Below are 17,713 nucleotides of genomic sequence, written 5' to 3' on the forward strand. Positions count from 1 at the left end.
GTAAGTGATTTCTATCTCTGTCTGTAAAGATTTCCCCTGGATTCCTCGATGCAGTACCGTTTCCGCATTTATTCGTGTGGGGCATTATCGTTTATCGAGCAGCCTCGATCAACATTAATCGAATTTCGATTTGTATGATATATCCTCCTTGTACGCTGCCAAACAAAAGAAAAAGTCAAAGTCCAAGTCGTTCCACATAATAAAACGCAATTAACGCAATTCGTTTCCAAATATTCATCAAGCATCAATCCAAATTTTACTGAGTAGAAATTCTTTGGAATTCTTCTCGGTTTGATTGGTTCTTGCTTTGGGGATTGTTTGGAATTTGATGTAAAATTTCGTAAGAACAAAAACAACACCACACCAATATTCAGCACAAGTTTTGTTCCAATGGAAATTGCATTTTGCCTGCAACAGAATTCCTTGGGCAAGAATTCGCTTTCTGCTTTTCGTGTCTCCTCCATCTGTGCGGAGATATCTCTCATCCTTCTTATACTTATTTTTTGATTGATTTGATCTCATGCAAACTGAAGGGGATTTCAAATTCATTTCAAATTCATTCGAAATCTGAACAGAATTCTTTTACTGGAACCCTCAGAGTTCTGCTTTCGTTTCCATAAATTACAGATTGTATTTTTCAGTGTTCTGGAATGTTTGCCCATTAATGCTAAATGCTGCTGAAAGGGGGGTTTCCCATCAATTGGGAACACAATTAAAGACTCTGTTATTCATTTCCTTTGGTAGCTTATCAGCCTTTCGTCACGTTGATTCTCCCACGCTTTACAAATGCCTCAAAATATCCAAGAACTGTTACGAAAAAAAATCTCTACAAAGAGCAAAATCCTCAAATCAAATTGGGTTTCCGTTTGCACGGAGTTGCCCATCAGTGTTCATTCCCCAAATTTCTTTTAATCTCTTTGCTCGCTAGACTTCTTCTTCTGCTTCTTCCCTTCCGCCTCGTACCCGAAATTCTCTCACTCTTGTGGAATCTCTCGCATTCACGGGTATATCGCATCGCATCGGATCGGTGATTCGCATTCGGTTGATTCCCTCGCCTTGGCGGTCATTGAACCTCCTCCCCAAAGCTTTTTTCTTGTAAACACAATTCCGCCTGTCTAGAGAGGGGGCGGGGGGGCGATCTCTAACGCGTTGTTGCTGTTGCTGTTGCTGCCACTGCCATTGTCGTGGGTTGCCCGTCGTTGACCCTTCTCGGAATATTACGTATACGCCGCCGACGACGCCTGATCGCCTGCGCTCGTTCTGCTGCCTTGAGGCGACGACGCTGCGGGCAATGCACGCATACGATATTAGGCCTTCACAGAGAGAGGGAGAGGAGAGAGAGCGAGAGAGAGAGATAACAAATGTGCGAGTATCTGACTAATGCGCCTGCCTTCTCCTGCTGCCCTCCCACCCTCAATGCAGCTCCAATTAGAACGAACAGGCAGGCAGGCAGGCAGGCAGCAGCAGCAGCAGCGACGGCGACAAGTTCAATGCGATCATTCGCTGTCGCTGTCGCTGTAGCTGCCTCTGCTTTGAGGTTGTTGTCGAGGTCTCCTTCTCCTGCCGCTCTTCCCCCCCACTTAGGTAGGGGTTAATGGCAGGTTGTAATTTTTTGTTGTTTTTTTTTTTTGTGCAAGGCTCTCTCCATGGCAAACGTTGCTTAGAAGAGAAAGGAGGGGGAGGGGGGGGGAGAAAAAACGTGGCAGTGGCCGAGTCATTGGTGACATTCTTGGGATGATCTTGAAAGAGTCATCCAACCGACAGAGCCAGAAAGAAAGAAAAAACTGAATGGGCGACAGATCTGCCATACATACATATGTATATATGTATGTATGTATGTATGTATGTATGTATGTATAGCTAAAGATACGTACGATTATTCTCATATGCGGTTTCATTTATAAATCGGTTAAAGGTCGCCAATACGAGAATTGTTCGTTCACTGTCGCGGGGAGGGAGAGGGAGAGGAGAGAGGGAGCGCAGCGAGACAGGCAAAACCAAAAAAAAAAAAACCCATAAAAAAAAACAAAAAAACCAAAAAACCTTTAAAAAAAAAAAGTGCACACAAAAAAATTACAGAAAACATTAAAAAACAATTCTTGAAAAATGCAAACAGCACAAGTGCGCGACAAGCACAAAAACCGATACGCCACGCATAAAAGAGGCTTAAGACATAGTAGCCCAGCCCGATCCCCCCCCCCCCACTCAAGGGGTAGGGGGGGGCAGGGGAAATTGCATCAAACTCAAAAAAACGCAGCGACAACAATGAGTCCAAAAAAAAAAAACAATATATGGGCAAACAAGAGATGCGGCAAGTGGCAACAAGTTCTTATTATGCTTCCCTCTTCCGTTCCCGCTGTTCCAGGCACTATCCCCCCCGCCACTGTCACAGAGCAGGCCTGTGTCCCTCAGGGCCGCGGGGCCCATTTGGCAATCTTTTGGTTTTTTTTTTTTTGAGTGCAAGGAGATGCGAAGGAGAGCAAAGGGCAGTGCGGCGGGGTTGGGGGCAACCCGTTTCCAACCGATCCCAAGAGATCGAGAGCGAGAGAGCGAGGGAGAGATAGTGAGAGCGAGAGGGAAACTGGGTTAGTGCAGCCAGAGGGGAGGGAGATCGTCGTCGTCGTCGTCGTTGTCGTTGTCGTCGTGTAATAAAATGCGGTAACCAAAATATTAAACAAGTCTGCGTCGACAGTCGCAGATTCATCAGCAGCAGCAGCAGCAGCAGCAGTGTCCGACATCAGCAGAAAGGCCTCCTTGCTAAGTAAAGCGGGGAAGGGCAGGGCAGGGCAGGGCAGTGAAGGGCAGAGGGTGTGTAACGGTAGGGGCCCTAAAAACAAACGCAAAAAACCAGGCCGCCGCCGTCTTCCACATAAAAAATTAACTCAAAAAAAAAGAGGTGTATTTTTTTGTATTGGGTGTGTTGGGCTGGGATTGGGGTTTCTTCTGCTGGTTTTTTTGTTGTATGTGAAATGTGGGCTACACTTTCAATTGGTGCACCGCCCCCCACACACCACACCACACCACACCATTCAACCCATCGGCAGTAAGAGCGCTGATAAACGCTTCACAGATCGTTGTGAGAGTATGCGTGCAGGGCAGGGCACACACACACACACACAGCGAAAGTTGCAATGTTCCCGTCTATTTGCAGAGGGCTTTTTGCTGCTGCTGCGGCAGCGATCTCCAGTCAGAGCAAACACTCGCAGCAGCAGCAGCGTTGCGTTCTCCCTCTCTCTGTCGCTCTCTCTCTCTCTCTCTCAGAGACGACACTTTTGTCTTTACAATTTTCCCCCAAAAAATTGTTGTGGCCTGGCCGCCTGGCCTTTGAATAAACAAAACTTCTAAAGAGCCGCACCAACACACAGGCAGAACCACGCACACACACGCACACTGCTGCTTCTGCTGCTGCTGCTGCTGCTGCCGCTGCTGTCCCGCTGCTTTCGTTCTTCGCTGTGTTTTTTTTCGGGTACTGCCGCTGCTGCCGCTGGCTTTCACTGTGTAAAAATGCAGCGCGCGATCAACGCAGCGCAGTCGGCGTCGCTGCACTCCAAAAAACTGAAAGAAGCCAACGACAGCGACAACAACAACAACAAATGCAAAGCAAACGACGACAACGACGAACGGCAGACGACGAACAACGACGATGAGAAGTATATAACAAAAAAAAGCGAGCAAAAAAATACAAAAAAAAATAAGGCGAGCGAAAAGCGAAAACATAATGTATATATGGGCAAGGGAAAGAGAGCAGGGTTAGGGCAGCGGGGGGATATATATTCTCTGATTCAATTGGGCAGACGTAGGCCTGTATGTGTGTGTGTGTGTGGCAGCAGCAGCAGCAGCGACACACTCACACACTCCACTCCGGCGCACACACACATATTCCAACATTGCATTTTTTTTCGGGGGAACCTCAGTTGAGCTTTTCGATTCCGATCGGTTCGTTCAGTTACTAAAGTTAGTTCCAACCAAACGCACAAAAAAAAAAAAAAAACAAATACAATATTGTATATTCCAAATATATTATACCCCAAATATTCCAAAATTTTCAATTACCGTTTCAAGTTTTTGTGCCTAAAAATTTCCAATTGAATTTTCAAACACACACAGAACACACACACACACACAGTCTCGTGAAAGAGGACACTCTGTTGGAAACTTTTTTTTTAAATTTTTTTGACAAGTGCAACCGCGAAAAAAGGGGGAAACAAAAAAGGATCCGAAGGGAGAGATTTTGTGCGCGATTCGCGCGCGATTTGCAGCAGTCGAGAACAGCCGAAGAAGAAGCAGTGCAACAGCGGCTAAGGAGCAAGGATAGGAAAAAGAGATAAAGAGATACAGATAAGAAGAAGAAGGAGAGGGAAGTGAATCAGTGAACAATTTTAGAGACTCTTTCCCCGCATGCCCGCCCGCGCCGCAATGTGCGTGGCTGCCTATGCACTGACAAAGGCCGAATGCAGCCGCAAGGTATGTAAGGGGCGCCAACCTCAACCCCCCCCCCCCCTGAGCCCCTGAGCCCTGAGCCCCTGACCCCCACCCCCACATCCTCATTTTCACTGGAAGGAAGTGCATTCCAGCCATACATCACATCTCTCCATTGGAATCGATCCTCCTGCCATCTATAAATCCTGAAGATCTCCCAGAAATCTCTCGGATACACACATTGAAATTTGATTCCTGGGGCTTTTTCTCCCTCTTATTCACATGAAGGACATTTGGTCTTGTGCAATTTTGATCGTAAGAGAGAGAGAGAGAGAGATGCAGCAGCTGCCTTTGTCTTCTCTCTCTCCCTCTCTCTCCCTCTCTCTCTGTCACTCTTATCTTAAGTTCAACTTCAAGTTTCGGCTACTTCTCCCTCGCGCTCTCCCTGGCTCTCCTCTTCTCTCTCTCTCTCTCTCTCTCAGTCATTAGCACTTTGATGGAGAATCGTCGTGGCCTAGAAGCCCCCCCTTACTGCTCGATCCCCTTCCCACGTTCTCGTGCAAATTTTCGGTGCATCTGCATACAAAGATACAGAGGGACATAAACACACACACATACACATGTACAAAGACATAACCCGAGCTGCAGGAAGTCACTCAAGGCAGCAGCATACGCGGAAGGGAAGGGAGTGCGGTGCGGTGTGGGGGGGTGCGGGGGCAGAGCAGAGCAGAGCGACGAAAGCGGAGCACAGTAGCCGCCCTGCAAAAAGGCAGCGGCAACAGCGACAACAGCAACGTCCGATCTCTGCTGGCGTCTCTGCTGCCGTCGTCAATGCATTGTTCGCTTCTACCTCCTCTTCCTGTCCTGTCCACACCCCCCCCTCTCTTTTCTCCTCTTTGGCTGTGCCATTCTCCGGCTCTTCGGCCTTTGCCGACTGTCGCTCTGACTGCAGTTTGCCGAAGCTCGCCAGGGCCAAGGCAGCAGAGGATCTTGGGCACTGCGCTTCGGCTCAGAGGCACGACTGCGGGGCCGAAAGCCAAAAGCCGAAACCGAAGCAGAGACCCACCCGAGACCCAGAAAAGTGCAGTTTGCTGTTCAGCGTCGCACCGAACAAACGTACAACGTGTCTCGTGTGGCAGCTCATCCGCCGATCCGTTCCGTTGCCGCTCTTCGGCCTCACGCACAATCATTTTTCATTTTCGCAACCGAAACAACAGCAAACAAAAAACCGCCGTAAACCGCCCGGACACGGACAGCTCCGGCATAGGACGACCCCCCCACAAAGTGTATTCACTGCCCCCCCTTGTCCTTTCTTTTGTTTTTCTCCCCTCTTTTTTGTTGTTTGTTTTGTTGATTTTTAAGTAAATTGTTTTTTGGCGTACAAATCAGGATCAGATCCTTGCCACCTGCCACCCGCAACACATAAATTGCAACCTTGCAACCTTGCAACCTCGTGTGGCTTTAGTCAGAGAGTGAAAGACCCTCACTCGGCCTCAACTTTAACCTCAACTTTGACCTCAGCAACACAGCACCGAAATATCCGCACTCAGGAAACCACAGGATTAAGACCAGCAGCAGCAGGAGCAGCAGCAGCAGCAGGTAAGCAGGCGCCGGTGCAGCCGCCGATCAGCCAGCCATCCATCCACCGGTGGAGCAGCGGGTTGAGAATGTTCCACAACTTTCGCTTTCGCTTTTCATCAGGCGCAGTAGAACGTGGGGCATGGGGGGCGGGGGGACCAGAAAAATGGGACAACAACAAAGGGGACAGAAGGAGACAGCAGAGAGAGAGAGAGGAGACACGAACTCAACCACACAACGAGATGCGGGGGCTCCGAAATCCTCTGTCTACGACTAGCTCCCCCCCACTCCACCCCACCGCGCTGTTGCTTTGGTTAGTTGTTAGGGCGACCGAGACCGAGACCCACAGACCAGAGACCAGACAGAGGCGACAGGCAACAACAATGGGCCACATCCAACATCCAGAATTCACATCGCCCCCCCGCCCTGCCCGCCATTACCATTCGCATCCCCACAAAAGCCACAAAGACCGGTACCCTACTCTTGCCACACAGACACACCACACACACATGCAACACAGTGGCAGAGTCGGGGAGTCGGGAGGGAGCCTAGGTGACGTAATGGCTACTACTCCACTAACACATTTTTCTGCATTCCTGCACCGCGTGCTGCAGGCTGCAGGCAGAAGGGGGGCATGCTACAGAGAGTCAGTCGCACGACGACGCGAGAGAAAAACTGAATGAAAATTGCAGGCAGAGTCAGGCAGCAGCCAACGAAGCGTGTGCCTAGCAAAAAAAAAGGAACAACAAAAAAAAACACAGCAGAAAAAAAGAAAAAAAAAAAAAAGAGAAGCACGAAACTAGAGACAGAGGAAGCCAGAGACCAGAAAGCAGACTACGACAACAGACATAGATAGAGCGAGCGAAAGAGGGAGAGAGATAGAGGGAGAAAGGGACGACGACGACTCACACACGTGGTGGAGCCATGGAGGATGGGGATAGGGATGGATGATGATGATGATGGCACTAGAAAAAAATAAAACAGAGACTCGCCAAACTGGTGGCCGCCGCCGCCGCCGCCGCTGCCTGACGAGGAGACTAGACATCGTCGCAGGGAGAGGGAGAGGAAGAGACAGAGCGAGAGTGAAGCTTGCAGTGTCTATGCGTGTGTGTCTGTGTGTGTGTGGCTGTGTGCGAGTGGCCGACATTCAAGGTTGACTGCAATTGTTGCAGTAGCCAGCCAGCCTCTTCCTCTGCCTTGCAATCATGCAATCGAGACGTGTTCCAGGAACCACACCACAGAGAGAGAGAGAGAGCGAGAGAGAGTAGTTTCAGTCCAGTGTTTCGCAGAGAGAGAGAGAGAAAGAGTGAGCGAGTAACAGTAAAACTGAAGCGAAGACTGAACATTTTAGGGCTTCTTCTTCCGCTCAAAAGGGACTAACGGGAAATAGTAGGAGAGCAAGAAAGCAAAGAAGTAAGTGAAAGAGCTGGCGAAGGAACAGTGGTAGAGGCAGTGGCCAGAGAGGCACAGCACAGTGGAAAGAAGAGATGCGCTGCTCCGTTTGCCATTTACAGTTAATCAAAAGAACAGAACAGAAGTCGTTCGGAGTTCGTTCTCGTGGGGGGGCAATTAGAAGAAGCCTTCTCTCTCCCAAGAGAGAGAGGGGTGTGTAGGGTGTGTTGGTGGAGGCGGCGGCGGCGGCGGCGGCGGCATTACTTCCGTTAGCCTTGGCTCTCAATCAACAGAACAGCAGAACCAGAAAAGAACAGAACAGAAAGCAAGAAAGAGTCACAGCCGGCGGCCAATTGAGGCGGTCGGTCGGGTCGGTCGCACAAGTGGACACACACACACCATACAGATAGATACACCATTTCCTATAGTAGTTCCCTCTCCACCCCCCCACCCCTTTTTAGGAGGTGACTCATTGAAAAGCGAGAGGGGGAGAGAGAGAGAGAGAGAGAGAGAGCACTTGTTTGGCTGCAACTTCAAAGCACATCCACATGCACATGCACACACGTTGCAGCGACAGACAGATGCAATAACAAACAACTTGCACACAAAGCCCAGGCACAGCCATCATAATGATCATGATGATGATGATGATGATGACGATGGTGCCATTCAAGGCCACGCGACGATGACTGGAAGGAGGGAGGAGAAGACTAGCAAAAACAAACAGAAATAAAAAAAAACAAAAAGAGGCAGAAAAAAACACAAAAGAGAGACAGAAACAACAACAGCAATAACAACCAAGTGCATAGTTATCGCTATCGACAAAGTAGGCACAGATCATGGGGATCATGGGAGCAGCATTGGCGAAGCAGGGGGGGTGGAGGCACAGTGGAATGGAGCAAAGGAATAGGCTGGCTGGCTGGGCTGCTCCAATCGAGAGTCAAGTTCTCGGAAACGGTTACTCCAAGGCCAAACCCTGGAGATAGACAAACAAATGGCATGTTCGATGGTGGAGGAGGAGGAGGGAATGAGGGACAAAGGCAGCAAATAGGAGAAGTAGGGACAAAGGCAGAAGTAGAGGCAGGCAGAAGAGTGAAAAGAGGGAGCGCAGACTAGACAGCGGACAACAAGATAGTAGAGGCTACAACTTCACGTCTCCTCTCCGCTCCACTCCACTCCACTCCTCTGATTCGCTGCCTCTTCACTTCTCTCTCTTTTGCATTGCCTGCTACTCCTTTCGCCCTCTTAAAGCTCTACATTTTGTTCGCGATGTTTCTATTTTCTGCAGCAGCAGCAGACGACAGACGACAGACGACAGACAACCCATGCACTTCTGTCCCGTTCCGTTGCCTTTCCCGTTCCCTTCCCTTCCCTTCCCTGGCTGATCCTCTTGCTCATCAACCTTCCTCGTCTTCCACTGTTCCACTCTTGCATGCTGCTTCCACGCTGCTTCCAGGCCTGCTGCTGGCTCAGTCAGTCAGTTGGTCATGAGTGTCATGTGGAATTGTTGTTGCTGTTGTTGTTGGTGGATGGTGGAATGGCGGAGGGTGTCTGCTTGGCTGCCCCCGTATCTTTCCCCACCCCGTTCAGCACTTTCGTTGACATTTTTTTTTTTTGCACTCACTTGTGCACTCTTTTTTCTTCGATCTCTTGTCGTCTTGTCTCGGGGTTTCAGCTTACATCGGGGCCGTCGGATCGGGGCGAGGGTTGTCCGTGTGTGTTATATAAAAAAAATTGTTGGCTAAGGCTTAGAGAGCTTCGTTTTGCGACGGGTAATACGAGACGAGTATTAACGGTAAATGTGACAGTGACAGTGGCCGTGACTGTGCCACAGTAACCCTCACAGAAGCCCCCCAGTCCATGTGTGTGTGCTAGGAAACCGTAATTGGTACACACAAACACACACACACACACATGATGCACATTGAGCCCCATTCCATTCCAATATCTACCGCTTTTCTTCCACCCTCGCACAGTGCATTGATATTCAAAAAAAAAAAAAAAACATAAAATAATAATATAAAAAACACCAAAAGATCAACGGCATTTGCAGGCAGTCCCGAAAAAGTACTGCCTGGCCCCATATGCACATGTGTGCGCGTGTGTGTTTGTGTGCCTAAAAATAAGCCCCAACAGCAGCAGCAGCAACTGGCCCCGCGACTTCTTTTGCTCCAAGATATATCTGGAATCTCCTACATACATACACACTCGTATATTGCACATGCGGCAGCAACAGCGGAGGCGGCATCGTCGATCGCAAAGTTCTCTCTCTCTCCCTCTCTCTCGCTATCTCACTCGCACAATTTGCTGAACACATTTTTTATCTAATAACCTTGTGCAATGTTATTAAACCCAAAAAGTTTCTTAACCTCGCAGCAGCGACCAAGCAGCCGCAGCCAGCAGCAGCGGCGAGTAGAGCGAGCAACGCAGCGACTGCGGCAGCAGAACAGCTTTTTGATGAGAAATGCTAATACATTGTTGTGTATGCCTGCCAGTTTAGTGTGTGTGTGTGTGTGTGTGTGTTGCGTGTCTGTGCGTGTGCGATCGAATAATCAGCAGAACAAAGCTCAAGGGGGTATCGGTTGTGGGATAGGCGGTAAAGTAGCGGGAGGGGGCGGGCTGGGTTGTCCCGTTTTCCTTCTTTATATACGATATGCGCCTGCATATGTGTGTCAATTGATCGCCTGCATATATATTTGAGCTTGTGTGTGTGCTTGTGTGCCATATTGCGAAAAATGGTCTATAAAATTAATGAGCTGGCACACACACACACACACGCACAAATAATACACATGTAAATGCATCTCTACGGTCGCCGCCATATCAATATGTATGACAACACCCAAAACGGGGGTATGGGGGAATGTGCAAAGAGAATGAGAGCGTTGGAAAGGCAAAGCCAAAAGCAGCAAAGCAAACAAAGTTCCAAGTTCCATGTAATGCGAATTCAATTGTACGCATACATACACACAGGCACAGCAGCAGCAGCAACAGCGAGAGAGAGATCGAGTGAGAGCGGGAGAGCACATTCATTGCGTTGGCTGCGCAGCTGACTTTCGACTGCAGATCCGCGACTTTTGCTTGGTCTCTCGCTCTCTCTCCCTCTCTTTCACATCGTTTTCGGTCACTCTGCACCTCCTGCTGCCGCCTCCTCCTCTCCTTCTCGAGCGCACCCCCCCCCTTCCGGAGGCTTTTGTTCTCCGCCAGTAATTTGCCGTTTTATTATTTTTTGCGCTGTTTCCTTTTACATTATTCGCATTTGCTTGAACTTTTTGAGTGCATTTCGCATTTCAATTTTCCCGAATCCCCATTTCCAGTCGACAGACCAAACTAAAAAAAAATATTAACTGCTGCGCTTGGCAACTTAGAAGCGCATTTCTTTGCACCGCCCACCCCGCTCGTCAACCTGTGGGACAGACAGGGCTGCCTATTCCCTACTATTCGATACCGTTATGCTCTTACGTAGCCGTTTGCTCATTTTATTTTGCCAACGTCAACGACGGGCCAACCCGTTCCCAGGCGGCTGGCCAATGGAATGCAAATTTCCAATTTCGGAACAGAAAACAGAAAAAAAACAGAACCCGAGACGCAGCAGAAATGGCGCAGTAACAACACAGAAGCAAAACGAAAGACTACTTACAGTGATCTCTGGCAGATAGGAGACATCATCGATAGAGCGACGTGGGCGCAGCAGCAGCAGAGAGTTTTGGGCACGGAGGTGAATGCACCCCATCCCAACGATATGGTCAGCGCGGGCGCGGAGTATAGCGACGCGGAGTCCCGCTAGAACAGTCAGCGACAGCGACGGCGTCGTTTCGTTTGTTTGTTATTTTCGTACGTTTTTGCAATTTGCAGTTCAATGTTCATTAGATGGAGGAGGGAAAGGGAAAGGGAGGACAATTGACTGATTGGAAGTGGTCGACCAGGGGGTGGGAGAGAGCGAGAGAGAGAGGAGAGGGACAGTTATCAGGCGAGCCGCTCGAGCGATAATGGAACGAACGGGCACGGTTCGTTTCGGAGTTACACGCTTCCCGACAGTTGAACGCGCCAGCCACAGTTCAAAGCCCCGAGCAACGGCTGCAGCAGCGTCGACGCAGACGATGACGACAGCGCGCACACACGAAAAAAAAACACAAATCACTCACTTCCCCTTCCTCTTCGGGTATTGGGGGTACAGGCACTGGCATAGGCACTGGCACTGTTACAGGCACAAAACAAAAACCTTCAAAGGAACTCCCCACGGGGATCACTCCAATGGGGACGACCATTTCCGCGGAACAGATCCAAAGCCGAACGCGTCACACTCAAAACTAAACGGAAAATGCGGCACCGCCACGATCTAGCGGCGAAACTATTTTGCCGAGCAGCCGTTTACATTGCTAGTTTTCTAGCTTTCGAGAGCGCTAGATACACGAATAGGAGAGAGAGAAGGAAGAGTCCCACAGAAACCGCTCAAATAGAAACCGCACAGAAACTACTCACGAAACTAGTTGAGTGAGAGCGGAGAGCTTTCGAGCGACAAATCTATTGAGTGCATTGCATGATCATGCTCAAACGTTACGCTCCCTCTAACTCATGGAAGTTAGGCTTGAGGCATAGGATTTGCGCTGCTTGTCTAGCATAGCATCATTAGGAGGTACGATACTCTTCTACTCTTGCGCCTGCTCTTGCTCTTTCCCACACTCCCGCGCATACACACACACACATAAACAATCTCTCGCGAACGGGACAGAGAGCTTTTTCGACTTTGGCTCGCGATTTGTTGAATTTTGCTGCGGGGTAAACGACCGAATGTCCGACACACGATGACTAGGTTAAGGTGAAGGTCAAATTAGCGAAAAATGCAAAACAACTACAGCAACAGAGAAGGAAGCAAGACAGCAAGAGAGAGGGCGAGTAAGAGAGGGAAGGAAGCGGGGAGCCAAAGCTGACGGCGCAGTCGCAGCGCACTAACAATAGAAATCAACTTTGTCAGCGTTAAAGCAACAAAGACTGGGCTGGCTACGGTAGAGTGCGGAGTGGGGAGGAGTGGAAGTCGCAAAAAGAAGTTGAAGCGTAGACAAAAGTTGTCTGCTGTCTGCCGGTAGGGGGAGGGGATCGGATCGGATCGGCTCTGATGTAGGCACAGTAGGAAGCTCAGCCAGGCAGGCGGCGGCAGAGGCTCACATACATATGTATTAACACAAAAAGCCAAGGCCTCCGATCATAGAAGGGGGTAAGGACAGGGGACAGGGACACAGATCCGCAGACAGTTCTTTTTTTGTGCTTGTCTGCTGTCTGCCGATCCCCCTGCTAGCCCCTACCCTGTCTAAGTTATTCAAGTGGATCCCTCCCGCCACCTCCAATCCTCCAGCAGCGATAGACAAGCTACAAGGCAGTGACTGGGACTGTGCTGCGCTGCTGCTGCTGCCTTTTCGAGATGGTGTTTGTCCGCAACGCTCTCACACATCAACGCTTCGCTCTCTCGCCTCTGCCTCTCTCTCTCTCTCACACTCGCACGCTTTGGACTCGCTCTCTCTTCCTAAAAAAGCGCTGGCTGCGCTGCCTTCTAATGTTGGTTTCTCACTCTCTCACACACACACACACACACACTTGCACATGTGGCTGGCTGCCAGACGACAATCGTCTCTATTATGCGCAACTAGCTGCGGCAGCGACGCAGACGGTGACGGCGAGGCAGAGCAGAGCAGACGATGAACGCGAGACCTTGAACTTGGACTCAGTTTTCGAGTTGAAGAATTGGGTTTTGTTTTGAATTGTTTTTATATGTATGCCTGTCTGCTATCTCATTTCTCTCTCTCTCTATCGCTCTCGCTGTCTCAATCGCCCGGGCATGTTCTATGTTTGCTTTTGGGTTTGACGGTGTGAGAAGAGTGTTTGGGAATGGAGGAGGCACTGGAGGTTAGGTGTTGTCTGGCGACCCCCTTCATTGCCTGCAATTAGCCTAATGGGCTAATTAACACGCATTAATCAGGTGCAACTAGGGTACCAGTATCCCCTACCCTACCCTACCCTACCCCACTACTGTGCCGGTCATGTCCTATATATGTATGTAGCATAGCATTAGCATACACACACTCACACAGCAACGTGCAAAAGTATGTGTACATTTGCTTATGCATATGCCATGTAATGCCCCGTTATGCTGGACGCAGACGAGTTCAGTTCACGTGGTGCACTTGCAGTGAGAGGGGGCTCCCTCCTCCCTCCCAATGTCTCTCTCTCTGCTCAGTCTCTGCTTGCGTCTGTCTAGCATTTGTCTAGCCCACCCGACACACACAGCCATACAGACACAGACACAGCGTGCTGCATTTCTACTCTGGGGCTGCTGTAACGGTGCCTTGCGACGTCATCGTCATCGCCATCGCCATCGTCTCTCCCTGCCCTCTTTGACTAGTTTTTACACAGAACTTTCGCTTTCGATGGCTCTGGCTGTGCTGTGCTGTGTGGCTGGCTGCCCTGCGCTCTCTCTCTCTCTTTGCCACTCGTCACGTGTGTGTGTGTGTGTGCTTTTATGTGTGGGGTTTTGTGTGTGATTTGGACGTTAGATTTTACATTTGGCCGGCATTTCTCTCCTCGGAAGGGGGTGGGATGGGAAATGTGTGCGATGTGAGCGCCAGAGCGTCTAGCCGGCAACAAGTGGAACTGTCGCCCCACTGGGCCCCCGGTGTGTGTGTGTGTGTGTGTGTGTGTGTGTGGGAATGTATGATGTGTATGTGTATGTGATGTGGTTGCCAATGGGGGGGTGGGGCCTGTGGGGCCATGTGTAGATGTTGTTTGTTGACTGACCTTGTTTAATGTTTTGTAAACTGTCGTAGGTGGGAATTGTATAATGGTGGAATGGTGCTGGTACACGACCTGACAGCAGCAACTAAAATCAACTCAAACACACACACACACACACAAAAGAATGGAGACAGTGCACTAGGGCCCCTCCGCAACCCATTTCTGTGGATTAAAGCACGCTCCTCTCACGTGCTCCGTGTTGGGCGCCACTCGAAGGTCAGGATAACCGCTGTCACGCTGGTACGGGCAAAAAAAACCAAACAATACTCATTAATCTCGGGGTGGGTGGGAAAGTGCCCTATAGCCAAGTTGCCATTTTGTAAATATCAAAAGGGTTTAGTGGTCAAAAGAACAACGTGTTTTAGTGTGGTTTATCTCAATGATGATTAAAAATAACACTTTAGGACCCATCGGTGTGGGAGGCCAAGGGGTGTGTGTTGATAGAGGGTTCTTAGCGAAAAGTGGTCCGGCCTATTGGGACACCTTCGTTTAAAGTTGAAAAGTGGGGTGGAGTACCAACGTAGACGCTTTCCGTCCCGCAACCCGGGGGCTCCGCGGAATCATGATATACCTTGGCCATCCCGGTACAATTAGAGGTCTTATCTGGCCGGGGGCTCTCCCATGCGGTGGTTAATAAAGCGTTGCTTATCCCCCTTTTCTCAGTGATTTGGTAGATCGCGGGGGGGTGCTCCATTAGGTAAACCATAACCAACCTGATACGTCGTGGGTGAAGCCCAATAATTAACAATATATGTAAAAAAGGCGGTCTTTTCGGGTGTGAGAAAATAAACATCTGGTAAGGCCTATTACCCCTAAACCCCTGGCCCCCCTAACAAGCGCACAAAGGTATAAAAATGATATGGTGCCCCCATCGGGTCTAAGCGCCGGCAGAGGGCCCCATAGTGGCAGTGGGGAGGCAGTAGGTGCGTGTGAGTGTGAGTGTGTGCATAACTAAATCGCATAACCTTGAAAATAGAAATCGCACACAGAAACAGAACTGACGGGGGAACAACGATAGGAATAACGAATGCCAAAGCTAAAGCAAAGTCAAAAGAAATCCACAAAAGTTTTCGGACAAACAAAAAAGAAAGAAAAAGCAAACAAACGCACACACACACACACACACCCGACAGAAGCTAATAATGAAAGAAAAGCAGAGAGAAGTAGGAGTAGAAATAGAAGAGTGACACGCGAGAGAGAGCGCAAAGACATGTCGATGGAAGGGGGGGAGGAGAGAAAGAAGATAACGGCGGCAAACAAGTTTGCACACGTTCCAGTGTCAGTGCTGCGCAAAAACTTAAAGCTAACCTGCAAAAAGAGCGAATGAAAAACAAACGGAACTCACACGAAAATATATTTCACCTGTAAATATCCATACAATATTTATATGCAGCTCTATTTATAGTATTTTCTTGATCAAAGAGTTGTTTTGGGATGGAAACCTTGGAGAAGCCGCAATTCCCGCTAGCTTAAAACAAGCCAGATTTTATCAGAATAAACTAGCTGACAGCACTGCTACAAACATTAGCATGAAAACCCGTGCATTCGTGCGAAAAAATGCCAACAAAAAAATGTACAAATTTTATCAGAAAATAAAGCGTATCTAGCGGGCAGCACTGCTGCAAACACTAGCATTGCGCATATGGTGGAGATGGAGGTTAGAGCGAGAAAGATGTAGCCGAAAGTGCGAGAAGCTAATCAATTTGCTAGATCTGTGAAGAGGTAGTAGTAGTGGGTCGGCTGTGAGTGGGGTGGGGTGGGTAGGGGAAGGGGAAGGAATGGGAATGTCATAATGAGCTAGAGCCAGATCGGAACGGAAATATGTATATGCAGTGTGTTGGTGTTGGTCTATTTTTAATGGAATTATACAATTTAGTTTCCAACTGAATAAACTACTTCTCTATCTAATCTCATTTTTTTCGGTTCCTCCTTTTTTTTTTTTTTTTTTTTTGGTTTTTTATAAGCTACAGCGCAGTCAGCCAAATAATTGCTTTTATTCAAACGCAACACACACACACACGCAGAATTGCGAGAGAGAGAGACCCCCGAAAGCAAAAAAAAAAAACCAAAACGAAAACAAAAAACGACTGCAACGAAATCAACTTTTTTCTAGAACTATTTTGAAGGCTGCTGGCGGCAGCGGCGGCGTCGCAGCAGACGCTGCCAGTGTGGGATGCGAATGTGCGAAAGCGTCAGGGAGAACGGGAGTGAGAGAGAGAGAACGAACAAGCGGCGAAATGCGCCAAACAAAATTTAATAATAATACAGCTACAAAATAAAAAAAAGAAACAACAGAAATATAGTATTTAGCCTTGAAAGTTCGTAAACACTACGGCCACACTACCACACACATGCAGGCGTGTCTGTCTGCCTGTGTGCGTGTGTGAAAGCGTCGTACTGAAGATCTGTTATATGCAGCAAAGAAAGAAATATAACTATACACTTATCCGCTTCACGGGAATGGTGAAATGATCTATTAGGTATCCAATCCGATTCCCCCACAGCCCTGGTAGACATTTCCCACGGCGCCGCAGCCGCTGCTGCTGCCGCTGCTCCTGTCCCACCAGACGGGGGGTGGGGGAATAGTAACGCGAGTGCTTCCCATGATGTGTCGGGTAATGCGAGCCCAGGCGAGACCTTCGATCGGGGGACGTAATTGGAGGCAATTGTTGGAGTCCAGTTTGGAGTGTCTACCAATCGGTGGTGTCAGCGGCGCCTGGAGAGTCTGGCTTTAGATACTTTTACGTCTGCTTCTGTCTCTGTCGCTGACTCTCACTCCCAGCTCTCCCTGCCATTGTCTATGCTGTTACCATTGCCATTATTATTAGTTGTTAGTCAGCCAGGGCAGCGACGCTGGCAGAGGGACAGTGCCCAGCGACAGAGGCAGCGACTTCGACTGCGACGCTTTCAGTTTTGTTCTATGCACAAAAATCTGCCACTACCTCTGACACACAGAGCAAAAAAGAGAGAGAGAGAGCGAGCGAGAGAAACCAAATTTGACGCTGGATTTTTTTTTGCCAAAAAAAAAAGCTGCCAGCGTCGCTGCAGGCAGCATGCGCCTCTACGTGTGTGTGTGTGTGCTGCGTCTGGGAATTCTTAGTACATTCTAAAACGGCCGCAATCGGGCGGTCGCCTGTCGCAGCCCAGGTTCAAGATGGATTCCAGGTGCAAATACAACAAAAAAAAACACAAACACACACACACATGAGTGTGTGTCCCTGTTGCTATCCCTGTCTGGCTGTTGGGCAATCCTTTGGGCAGCCTGCGCGCCTAGCCTCCGACGCCGAAACGCCAACAGAGTGTGCGCGCGTTCGCTCTCTGGCTCTGGCTCAGCGGCTCTCTCTCCCTCTCTCGCTCTTTCTTCCAGACACTGGCAGAATTTTGCCAAAAAATTTTGTTGGATAGTTTCGCATGTGTGTGTCCTAATGCGCTTTTTCGGGTGCCGTCGTCAGCGTCGACGCCGCCGCCTCTGCCGTTTGTGCTGCTGGCCGTGGCAGTGGCAGAGTCGGGCACTCTCTTCTTCTTCGTCGCGAATTCA

General features: G+C 49.3%; 1 protein-coding gene and 1 long non-coding RNA gene across 2 annotated transcripts in view; one reads left to right on the top strand and one right to left on the bottom strand.

The window, feature by feature from the left end:
* The window catches only part of LOC121405229, a 45,576-nt gene extending 33,858 nt beyond the window's left edge, over positions 1–11,718 (bottom strand). The window contains exon 1 of the long non-coding RNA XR_005968431.1: positions 11,030–11,718. This is a non-coding gene — a long non-coding RNA (uncharacterized LOC121405229). The remainder of the gene's footprint in view (positions 1–11,029) is intronic.
* Positions 4,190–17,713, top strand: part of LOC111074655 (broad-complex core protein isoforms 1/2/3/4/5) — a 47,886-nt gene continuing 34,362 nt past the window's right edge. The window contains exon 1 of the mRNA XM_022367529.2: positions 4,190–4,464. The gene's annotated coding sequence lies outside the window, so the exon portion shown is untranslated. The remainder of the gene's footprint in view (positions 4,465–17,713) is intronic.

Source organism: Drosophila obscura, unplaced genomic scaffold (genome assembly GCF_018151105.1).
Source record: "Drosophila obscura isolate BZ-5 IFL unplaced genomic scaffold, ASM1815110v1 contig_84, whole genome shotgun sequence".
Lineage (NCBI taxonomy): Eukaryota > Metazoa > Arthropoda > Insecta > Diptera > Drosophilidae > Drosophila > Drosophila obscura.